General features: G+C 47.1%; 1 pseudogene; it reads right to left on the bottom strand.

Moving 5' to 3' along the window:
- Positions 1–585: 585 nt before the first annotated feature.
- LOC146347811 (small nucleolar RNA SNORA17) lies at positions 586–742 on the bottom strand (annotated as a pseudogene).
- Between the last annotated feature and the right edge of the window lie 11,565 nt (positions 743–12,307).

The raw sequence follows: 12,307 nt of genomic DNA, 5'->3' as shown, positions 1-12,307 counted from the left end.
AAAAGGCAAATGCTATTTTGGGCTGCATTAATAGAAGTATAGCTTCAAAATCACATGAAGTACTAGTTCCCCTCTACTCAGCAATGATTAGGCCTGATCTTGAGTACTGTGTCTGGTTCTGGGCACCACACTGTAAAAAGGATGCTGCAGACAAACTGGAAAAGGTGCAGAGGAGGGCAATGAAGATGATCAGGGGACTGGAAAGAAAGCCCTGTGAGGAGAGACTGAAAGAACTGGGCATGTTTAGCTTTGAGAAGACCGAGGGGAGATATGATAGCACTCTTCAAGTAGTTGAAAGGTTGTCACAGACAGGAAGGCCAGGATCTCTTCTCGATTATCCTAGAGTGCAGGCACAGAATAACATAGGGATGGGCAGATTACTTACCCTGTTCCGGTCCGGGGTGTCCGCAGTGGGGGGAGGCGATCCCTCCCTCCCCCCGGAATCATCCCTGGCTGGCTCTGCTCCTCAGTGAGTCCGCGGAGCCACCGGCCAGGGCTGCCTGCAGCTGGACTTCCGTCCACTGCCAGGCTGTGGCAGCAAATGGCGTCTGGCGTAGAGGGCGCCATTTGTGTCCCTGCATTAGACATGATAGGCTACGTATATATTTACGTAGCCTATCACGGCAAACAGCAAGGACGCAAATGGCGCCTGCTAAGCCATAAATATATATGTAGCCTATCTCGGCTAACACAGGGACACAAATGGCATAGCGGCCGCCATTTGCATCCCTGTGTTAGCCGTGATAGGCTACGTATATATTTACGTAGCCTATCTCAGAGAAGAGTAGCGACGTGGATAAATGCCATTTGCGTCCCTGCTCTTTGCCCTGATAGGCTACATAAATACTTACGTAGCCTATGACGGCTAAAGTAGGGAGGCAAATAGCAGCTGCAGACCGGGGCAGCGGATGGACCGGACTGGCCGATGACAGGTAAGGTCTGTCCCGGGAAAATTTCCCGGGGTGGCGGGGGCGGGAGTGCTCCATTCCTTCAGTCTGTAGTAAGGCTGACCTCATTCGAGTTTTAATCTCAGATCTCAGGGAGCCACACTAGAGTGTATTACTGAGACCTGGGCGGATGAGCTTGGTGGTATTGGCCTGACCCAGTTGTGCCTGTTGGGGTACTCAGTGCAGCAACAACACAGGTCACAGCTCTGGGGTGTGGGGGGGAGATCACGTGGTCCATAGAAATACTACCTTATTCACCAGGAAACCGCTTTTTACTGGAGTGGGTTATGTGGGCCTGTACCTTATTTTGGACCAAAGAGACAGACTGGGGCTGCTGTTTAGGGATAGATGAATGAGTGATTCTCCAAACATCTGCTTTCACAATGTCCCCCCATAGACTAAAGCAGGAACCCATTTCCCCCTCTCATCCTCAACCGCAACCAGTCACCTCCCCCTCCTTCATTTGACCCATCTACTGCTCCTCCTCCTCCTCTCCACTCTCCAAAATGTTCCCCCAGGAGGGAAGCACCAACCATGGGAGAGGAGCTGGTGCTTGGCTGGGATGGGATGGGATGATCAGCCATTGATCTCTTAGGTTGTAATGGGACATGGCACCAAAGTTACATAGATGGGGGGGGGGCAGGAATGTAACTACTCTTTTCTAGCAACTGAAACATTACAAGTGACACATGATCATCTTGGAAAGATTGATATCTTTATTTTAGAACTGGCTGATCCTGCTCTACTCTCTTAATTAGCACAGTCCTTGTGGGAGCAGATTAATGAGCCAATCTACATGTGTTTGCAAGGATTTCATCATCCTAATGTCATACATTTAAGAGGATCGAGACTAAAAATGCTTTCTTAACAATACAACTGGGTTTAGTATTGCTTTCCTATGTGATGTTCCATAGAGGACCAGCATTAGTGGGCAGCATCCTCAGACAGCTGCCAGGGTCCGAGACCCCAACAGGGCTCACCTGTGATGGCTACACTGGGCCATTTAAAGACAAAAACCCTCCCAATTCCAGGCAACTGTCCTCTTTATTTCTGACAACACCCTGGAAAATAACTCAACTACCAGAGCAGTGTGTGTGTGTGTGTGTGTGTGTGTGCGCGCGCGCGCAGGGAGGGACGGAGAGATGGTCACTGCCTGGACCTGCTGGCACCAGCAAGGTAAGTTTAGCAGGGCTCCCAACGACTCTCAGGGGGTACCACTGTAGAAGGGGAACAAAGCTGAGGGCCCTCTCCATTCCTGAGCCAGCCTTGCAACCTGGAGGATTCTACAGTGATTAGGAATGTTGCAAGCTCCCAACTGGGTCCAGGAGACAATTGGACCCTGCCCCCTCTTGCTTGCCCCCCCTGAACCCGGCTCAGCAAGCTGCCACCTCCACCCGCCGAGCTGCGTGAGCAGCCGGTAGGGATGGCGGAGAATTTCTCCACAAATCTCAGGGAGGCCGAATGCCAACGCATTCGGCCCTCCGAAATTGGCGATGAAATTCTCCGCCCCCCCGGGATGGGACTTACCTCCTTCGAATGTCCCTCTCGGCGGTGGGTCCCGGCGGCGTTTGGGCAGCTTTTGGGCGGGGGCGGGGGCGGGGGCGGCAGCCAGTCTTCCGACCGGCTGCCACCGCCGCCATTACAAAGTAAATGTAAAAAACAAACAAACACACACACGTGATAGGCTACGTAACGATTTATGTAGCCTATCACGGCTAGATTTCCAAAGTCAGCCTTGATAGGCTACGTAAATCGTTACGTAGCCTATCACGGGTGACTTTGAAAAAAAAAAAAGCGCATACGCAAATGGTGGCGGCCCATGGGCGCCGCCATTTGCGTTCCTTATTTGGGCCCGGGTAGTCTACGTAAAGATTTACATAGACTACGGCGAAAAAAAGGGCAATGCAAATGGCAATGCAAAGAGAAGGGCTTTCCTCTCATCCTCCTCCTGCCCCGCTGGTGCTGCGGTAGCCAGGATGGCAGGAGGTGAAGGGACCACCCTTCTCCTCCCATCTTGGCTACCACGGGGGCAGCAGCAGCAGAAGGGCAGGAGGAGGACAAGCAGGGCTTCCCTCTCATCCTCCTTCTGCCAAGCTGCTGCTGTGATGGTAGCCAGGATGGGAAGAGGACAAGGGAGCTCCCTGTGGTGCAGGGAAAAGGAGGACAGGCTTCCCTCTCATCCTCTTCCTCCTCCCATCCTGGTTACCACTGTGGGCAGCCACCAGACCTGCTCATTGGGTGTGTGGGCACTCGGAGGATGGGTCTGGCCATGCTGGCAGCTCGAAGAGTGGGTCCAATGTGAGCGAGCAGGGGAGGCGGCTTGTCAGGGTCCTGGCCAACCTGGACAGTGGTTAGTCCATCCATCCCTAATGAAGATGGCCATCGGAACTGAGATTTCCAGAATCTGAATCTGATGTATTATATAATACAAACATAGATTAAGCAGTACATATAACAGCTGGATTAAAATTCTCCCAGCCATTAAATCCCATCCCAATTTAAAATGCTGGCCCAATTTAAAAAGCACTTTGGGAAAATGTTCTAGCTTGGGTTTTGGCAAGCTAGTGGGGAAAGAGAGTTCCAAAGTTACAAGGCAGCCAGGAAGAATGTGTCTCTCTTTTGGTATCCTCATAATATGGGGCTGGGTTTAGGGGTGCATGAAAGTCACTTACCTGGTCTCGCAGCTTGCTTCGCGGTGGGGGGGAGGTGCTTCGCTGCTCCCCCCGAAGTTCAGGATGCGGGGGGAGGCTTCCCTCCTCGCCCGGCTGAAATTCAGGCCGGGGGGGAGGCTTCCCGCCTCGCCCTGCCGAAATTCAGGCCGGGGAGGAGGCGCCTCACCTCGCCCGGCTGCGAAATAAAAAGTAAAAAAAAAAAAACGCCCCCGTGATAGGCTACGTGACGATTTACGTAGCCTATCACGGCTAGATCTGCAAAGTCAGCCATGATAGGCTATGTTAATTGTCACGTAGCCTATCACGGGTGACTTTAAAAAAAAAAAAAGCACGTACGCAAATGGCGGCCCCCATAGGGAGCCGCCATTCGCGTTCCTTATTTGGTCGCTGTAGTCTACGTAAATCTTTACGTAGACTACGGCAACCAAATAAGGAACGCGAATGGCGGCTCCCTATGGGGGCTGCCATTAGCCGTACATGCTTTATTTTATTTTTTTTAAGTCACCCGTGATAGGCTACGTGATGATTTACGTAGCCTATCACGGCTGACTTTGCAAATCTAGCTGTCATAGGCTACGTTAGTCGTCACGTAGCCTAAAACGGGGGTATTTTTTTTTAACTTTTATTGGAATGGCGGCGGCGGCAGCCGGTCGAAAGACCGGCTGCTGCCCCTACCCCTGTCGAAGACCTGCCGAACCGCCGCCAGGACCCGCCGCCGGGAGGGACATTCAGGAAAGGTAAGTCCCATCCCGGGGGGGCAGGGGGGTGGAAAATTTCTCCCCGAAACTACTTCGGGGGGCTGAATACATTGGCACTCGGCCCCCCGAAGTTTCGGGGAGAAATTCTCCCCCATCCCTAGCTGGGTTACATATTACTGATGGTTAAATTTTTTATTTAAAAAAACACACATTTTTAGCTCATCTAGATTTCATCATGGAATGCAGAAGGTACTTGTAAGTAGGGATGCTGAAGAAATTCGAGACGGACTAAAATGAGATTTGATTTCTAAGGATCTGACCTGCAGAATCTGCTGCAGAGTGGCTCTCTCAGGCTACGCCGAGTCTGTGGGCTTTGGGATTATATTTTTTTTACTTTCCCGAAATGTATGCATATAAATTCGTAGGGAAATATGTAAGTTTCTGCTGAGGAAATGTTAAATGGAATGGGGGACAATATGCTAAATGTTACATACTAAGGTAAATCATGTAAATACTTACCAAAATACTTACGTAATTATTTACGTATTTTTTCCACATGATGGAAAAAAAATTGCATCCTTCTGTGGGTGGAGAATGGAACAAAAGGCTCCTGACAATCCGCAAAACACGGAGCAGATTTTAGACAGTCTGTACATCCCTACTTGTAAGGTCTCCAGAAGTTTAGATCAGAAGCAAAATCCAGCTCCGGTAATTGCAACCAGAAGACAAGGCAGACACTGTACAGACTTAGGACAAGTGGTGTCATGTGTTTTCTGGGCCCCGTTGCACTCAGTTGAAGCTTCTGGACAGTTATTAAGGCAGGCCCACATAAAAGTTTTATAAAACACACTGAAGTTTAGCCTTAAGGTTGTGAAGGAATAAATGTTTTCATTCCGTTGCATTGCTTATGTTGCAAGCGTCCTTCCCAAGGGAAGTCCTAATTGGCTAACAACAAGAATCAAAAACAATAACCGTATAGATACAAAAAAAATGAGAATGATAATCAATGTGACAAAACATAATAACATACCAAAATATGAAACAAGTCAAAAAAGTTAATTCATAGTATCAAAAAATCAATTTGTAAAATCCATAAGTAGTAATTTAAAAACCATTTCCATTGACAATAAAATTCATCATAATAGTCTCTAGGATTTAGACATTCCAAAAATGGTAATTGCCTTATCATTGTGGAAAGTTACTGAAAAGATATTCTTGGTGGCTACTGTCACTGCTTAAATTCCCTAGTCTTGGAGAACACAAGTGGGAGGGTGCTGTTGCACTCATGTCCTACTTGGAGGCTTCCTACAGGCAGCTGGTTAAGAACAAAAGAACATAAGAAGAGCCATGTTGGATCAGACCAAGGGTCCATCTAGTCCAGCATTCTGTTCACACAGTGGCCAACCGGCTGTTGACCAGGAACCCACAAGCAGGGCATGAGTGCAACAGAACCCTCCCACCCATGTTCCACAGCAACTGGCTAGGCTCACTGGTACTGGGGGTAGCACATAGCCATCAGGACTAGTAGCCATTGATAGCATTTTCCTCCAGTGATTTGTCCAACCCCCTTTTAAAGCCATCCAAATTGGTGGCCATCTACATCCTGTGGTAGTGAATTCCAGAGTTTAACTATGTACTGTGTGAAGAAGTACTTCCTTTTATCTGTCCTGAATCTCCCACCAATCAGCTTCATACGATGACCCCGGATTCTAGTATTTTGAGAGTGGTGGGATGTCTCCCTATCCACATTCTCCACACCATACATAATTTTGTACACCTCTATCATGTCTCCCCTTACCCTCCCTTTTTCTAGGCTAAATGATCCCAGCTGTTGAAACCTTCTCTCATAGGGGTAGGGGTGGACGAAAATCACTTACCTGTCGTCGAAGCTTGTGCACGGGGGGGGGAGGCACTTCGCTGCTCCCCCCGCGAAGTTCAGGCCGGGGGGGAGGCTTCCCGCCTCGCCCGGCCGAAATTCAGATTTACGTAGACTACGGCGAAAATAAGGGCAACGCTGCGTTGCCCTTATTTTTGCCGTAGTCTACGTAAAGATTTACGTAGACTATAGCGACCAAATAAGGAACGCGAATGGCGGCTCCCTATGGGGGCCGCCATTAGCGTACGTGCTTTTTTTTTTTTTTTAAGTCACCCGTGATAGGCTACGTGACGATTTACGTAGCCTATCATGGCTGACTTTGCAGATCTAGCCATGATAGGCTACGTTAATCGTCACGTAGCCTATCACGGGGGCGTTTTTGTTTTTTGTTTTAAAACTTGGAGTTCGAGGCCGGGCGAGGCGGGAAGCCTCCTCCCCGGCCTGAACTTCGCGGGGGGAGCAGCGAAGCGCTTCCCCCCCACCACGAACAAGCTTCGACGACAGGGAAGTGACTTTCGTCCACCCCTACAGTGGTCCAACTGCCTCCCTAGCTGGTTTTCTGCCTCTGGTATGTTTAAATAATTCTTTATTGTTGGCCTTGATGTTGTTAGCGATACGCTCTTCAAAATGCTCTTTTTTGCATCTCTTATTGTCTGCTTGCATCACCTTTGTGCAAGCTTGTGCTGCTTTTTGTTTTCCTCACTTGGGCAAGACTTCCAATTTCTGAAGGAAGCTCTCTTTTCCCTAATAGCTCCCTTAACACTGCTCATTAATCATGCTGGCAACCTCTTGGACTTGGTGTTACCTTTCCTAACCTGTGGTATACATTTTAGCTGGACTTCTATTATTGTGGTTTTGAGTAATCTCCAAGCATTCTGGGGGAATTTAATCCTTTTGACTCCCCCTTTTAACTTCCGTTTCACCAATTCCCTCATTTTAGAGTGGTTTCCTCTTTTGAAGTCAAATGTGACTGTGTTCGACTTTTTGGGCACTTTTCCACTTAAATATATATTAAATCTTATAGCACTGTGATCGCTATTTCCAAGTGGTTCAACAACATTTACATCTCGTACTAGGTCCTGGGTGACACCACTTAGGATTATATCCAAGGTTGCCCCCCCTCTGGTCAGTTCCATTACCAACTGTTCTAGGGCACACTCTTTTAGGGAGCAAGACATTTAATCTCTTTGTCGTGGCTGGAACAGTCAATGTGGGGGTAATTGAAGTCTCCCATTATTACAACACTTCCTTGTTTGGAGGCCTCCCTAATTTCATTTTCCATGTCAAGGTAACTCTGAGCATTTTGGGGATGATAGCATGTTCCTAGCACTAAATTAGTTTTGGAGCCTGATATTGTCGCCCACAGTGCTTCTATGGAAGAGCCTACCCGTTTTTGGTGTTCTAGTTTGTTTGATACTGTGCCTTCTTTGACATCCCCCAGTACGCCCTTCCCTGTCCTTCTTATAGAGTTTATATCAAGAGATGAATGTATCCCACTGGTTCTCTCTGCTCCACCAGATTTCTGTAATGCCCACTATATCCAGGTTTTCCTTTCAAATCAAGCACTCTAGCTCTTCCATTTTGGCTTGAAGGCTTCTAGCATTTGCATAAAAGCACCTATACACGGTGTCCCTCCCCAGATGCCTCTGGTGTGTGCATCTTTTGCTATGTGACATTGACCATTTTGATTGGCTATTATGTAGGGATGTACGAAAGTCACTTACCTTTTCGAAGGGTGACATTCGCGGTGGGGGGGAGGCACTCTGTCCCTCCCCCCGAAATTCTGGCCAGGGGGGGAGGCGCTCCATCCCTCCCCCCTGAAATTCTGGCCGGGGGGGCGCTCTGTCGCTCCCCCCCAAATTCTGGTCGGGGGGGAAGCACTCCGTCCCTCCCCCCCCGAATCCTGGCCGGCCGGATCCGCAAATGGCGGCAGCCGTAGCCGCCGCCGTTTGCGTCCCTGCAGTCAGCCGTGATAGGCTACATAAATGTTTACGTAGCCTATCATGGCTGATTTAAAAGAAAAAAAATGCACGTACGCAAATGGCAGCACCCATGGGCATTCCCCTTATTTTCACCGTCTTAGTCTACGTAAATGTTTACGTAGACTAAGACGTGCCAAAATAAGGAACGCATTCCCCTTATTTGCGTTCCCTTTATTTTCGCCGTCTTAGTCTACGTAAATGTTTACATAGACTAAGACGTGCCAAAATAAGGAATGCATTCCCCTTATTTGCGTTCCCTTTATTTTCGCCGTCTTAGTCTACGTAAATGTTTACATAGACTAAGACGTGCCAAAATAAGGAACGCAAATGGCGGTGCCCATGGGCGCCGCCATTTGCGTACGCACGTTTTTTTCTTTTTCTTTTAAATCAGCCGTGATAGACTACGTAAACATTTACGTAGCCTATCAAGGTGTTTTTTAAAAATCTAGCCATGATAGGCTACGTAAATCTTTATGTAGCCTATCATGTTTTTTTTTTTTTTAATGGAAATGGCGGCGGTGGCAGCCGGTCGGAAGACCGGCCACCGCAGCTGCCGCCGCCGCACCGCCGCCGCACCACCGCCGGAGCCGCCACCACCGCCAGGAAGATTCGCCAAAGGTAAGTCCCGTCCCGGGGGGGGTGGCGGGGGGGTGGCAGACCATTTTGCCACCAATTTCGGGGGGCCGAATGCGCTGGCATTCAGCCTGCCCGAGATTCATGGTGAAATTCTCTGACATCCTTACTATTATGGTTGGCAACTGCATGAGCAGAATGCTGGACTAGATGGAACCTTGGTCTGACCTAGCATGGTTCCTCTTATGTTCTTAGTGTGGTGATGAATCCAGTAGAACTGAAAGATTGTGCATCTTCCCCCTCCACTCCACATCAGAAGGCCTACCAAACACCACTATCTTAATCTCCAGGCTCAGTCAGCTTTACCATATCCAGTTCCTGATGAGATGGAAGGTACAGCGTGTCATAGTGATCATACTTAGTATCACATATCCATATAGTCTCATCCAGCAGCCACATATATATTTTGAACTAGATAGGAGACAATCCTGCAGGAATCCACAATTTAAGCCTCAAGGAGTTGATGAGCAGACCCTTTCCCATCTTTGGGATCTGCCCCCCATAAATAAGCAGAACCACATAAAAGAAGTTCCACAAACACCAGCCATGCCCAAGATACCTGTTATCAATACTTCACAATCAACAAGATCATAAGCTACACAAGGATCTAAAGGAATTTGGGATGTCAGAGAAATCCAGAATGGAATCAAATGAATTTGGATTTCTATGAATCTGACCCACAGATTTCACATTGGACCAGCTTTTCTCAATTTGCATGGATTCCATGGCTTTTTGGACCAGTGGTTTTGTTTGTTTTGTTTACATGTTATGGAATATTATGAAAAATTACTCATAGAAAAATAAGTTTAAAGAAGTCCACTGGCTGAAAATGTGCATGTCCCCTATAGGCTAAAATATGAAAATATGCATGGGGGTGGGGGGATTTGAGAATTTAGGGAGGATTTGGGAAACTGGAAAAAATCCAGTTCTGTCAATGAGCAGATGATGGAATGAAAGGCACCTGACAATCCACCAACACAGACAGAACCGATTTAACAAAATGTGTACATCCCTAGAAGGAATCAAAATGTTGCAACTGTCCATATCAACCTTTAGCTGATGTGATGGCCACAAATGCACAAAAGCCAGAAGTGGAAGAGCCCCCAAAGACTGATGTAATGGAGATGTGCTTAAAGCTGAAGACCAACTACTCATTCCTACTTCATTTCTTAGACAATATTGAATATCTTGAGAACCTCAGGAACAGGAGTTGATAGAGCCAAACTACACATTACATTGATCTCATGGTGTGTAGCTAAAGGTTAGCTTTTTACTATAGTGTAATTGTATCCCCCCCATTTAGATCAGAACCACCACACCCTGGGAGGGGAGGATCAGCAGCACCGGGAAGGGGGGGTAAAAAAAGAAGAAAAGGCCTCAATTGATGCCAATTGAGGGGTGTGTGTGTGTGTTTTTCTTCTTCTTAACCCTCTTTCAGGGGGAGGGATGAATTTCCAGGAAACACGGGGCAGGGGAGGTTTATCTTCCCTCCCAGTGAGGGCTGCATACACTTACACTAGAGTAAATAAAAAGCTAACCCTCAGCTACACATCATGTGATAAGCATAACATGTAGTTTGGGTTGTAGGCATGCAATTAAGTAGGGAATTTCTTGGTTGACCTACTAGACTTGCCTGGGAACCTGAGGTTAGTGCACATACACCGTGGAAATGACTGTATTATTGGATGTTGAGTGGTTGTTGTTTTTTTTCTGATGGTCTCTCATTCTGTCCTATCAGCATAAAAGTCCACTGGCTACAACTGGTAGGGTCACTCTCAATTTTCTTTCCAAGTCACTTCAAATAGGCTGTCTACCCAGATTCAGGTCTGTAAGACTACCCCTGAATTGTGGATCCCATGGATCTCATGAAGATGACTGTCCCATGGCTCATCCACAACCATTAAGCATCTTTCTAAGAGTGTTGTTTTGTGGTAGCTCGCTTTTTATACTTGGTTGATGTTACCAACGATATTGGATTAGTTCATGCATTTGAGTAATGAGGCACTCATTCTCATCAGAAAGCAATTTCTGCCAATGATACAATTTTCAAAGTGATGTGTGAAGTTAAATTAATGAATCCTACTTTAGGATGATTGGTAGGTAATTTTTCATCCAGTTTTATGTAAATTTCCATTGCGAGGTATCTGGTGTTTGTATAGTACAATAAAAGTGCACGTGTATGCCATGAATCAAATTAAATCACTGGTTGAAGCCATGCGAGCAAAGCTCATATGCGTGCCCTGTTTATAATGCTCTTAAAAAGTTAAGGTTGTAATTCTTTATTAGCCCAGATTTCATCCAATTTAACAGTGACAAACCTTTATTCCCAAATAAGCAGTTTAAAATGAAGCATGGACTATCCCCCCGCAGTCACAGAGGTACACATCGGAAGGGATCAGCATAGAGTTCAGTAGAGCCCTTTCCCTCCCATAACCCTCCTCTCGAGTAACTTGAGGTTTGGGGCCCTGGGAGGAGAGGGATGTAATTCAACAATACTCCATTACATTGAATATGGGCACTGTGGATATGAATGGGTAATTCCTCTGAGCACTTGGATGGATTCAGCAAATTACTGGAGTTTTTTTTTTCTTTTTTCCATGGAAGATCTCAGCTAATTTCTAAATTAATCCAAAGGGAGCTTGGGAAACCTCACCCAGCTCTATATAGCATTGATAGTGCTGTGCGAAAAATTTCTCCCACATTTTTTTTACCATTCTCATTCAAGCTGATAAAAGAGAAATTGCTTTCAAAAAGAAATTCAATGGTGAAGAAGTTTCAGAGAGATGTTCACAGGTTGAGTTTGTGTTTCTTATGCTTGCCTTACTTAGGAAGTGGCTGAGAAGTGAGCACCAGTGTCCTGTCTTTCATTGTACAACTATCTCTTTGGCTGCCTGTAGCCTCCTCAAATCAAATCAAATCAAATCAAATTAATCAAAGCTATGGTTTTCCCAGTAGTAACGTATGGCTGTGAGAGCTGGACTATAAGGAAGGCTCAGCGCCAAAGAATCGATGCTTTTGAACTGTGGTGCTGGAGAAGACTCTTACGAGTCCCCTGGACTGCAAGGAGGTCAAATCAGTCAATCCTAAAGGAAATCAACCCTGAGTGCTCCTTGGAAGGACAGATAGTGAAGCTGAAACTCAAATATTTTGGCCACCTAATGCGAAGAGAAAACTCTCTGGAAAAGACCCTGATGCTGGGAAAGACTGAAGGCAAAAGGAGAAGGGGACAGCAGAGGATGAGATGGCTAGATAGCATCACCGATGCAATGAATATGAACTTGAGCACGCTCCGGGAGAGATCGCAGGACAGGAAGGCCTGGCGTGTTATGGTCCATGGGGTCACGGAGAGTCGGACACTACTGAACGACTGAACAAGAACAACAAAAGCCTCCTCAGCTCCCTACACTTCAATTGAAGCTCAGTGGAAGGCATCATGGGCTAATTCCTCCCTTAGGGCTTCTTCAGCTCAGGAAGTGCAGGCAGCCTGGGTGACTAGCTG

The sequence above is a fragment of the Heloderma suspectum genome, chromosome 4, assembly GCF_057233095.1.
Source record: "Heloderma suspectum isolate Gila_16-S chromosome 4, 16-S_ref, whole genome shotgun sequence".
Classification (NCBI taxonomy): Eukaryota; Metazoa; Chordata; class Lepidosauria; order Squamata; family Helodermatidae; genus Heloderma; species Heloderma suspectum.
Note: the sequence above shows the minus strand (reverse complement) of the source record. Positions and strands in the feature narration are given on the sequence as shown.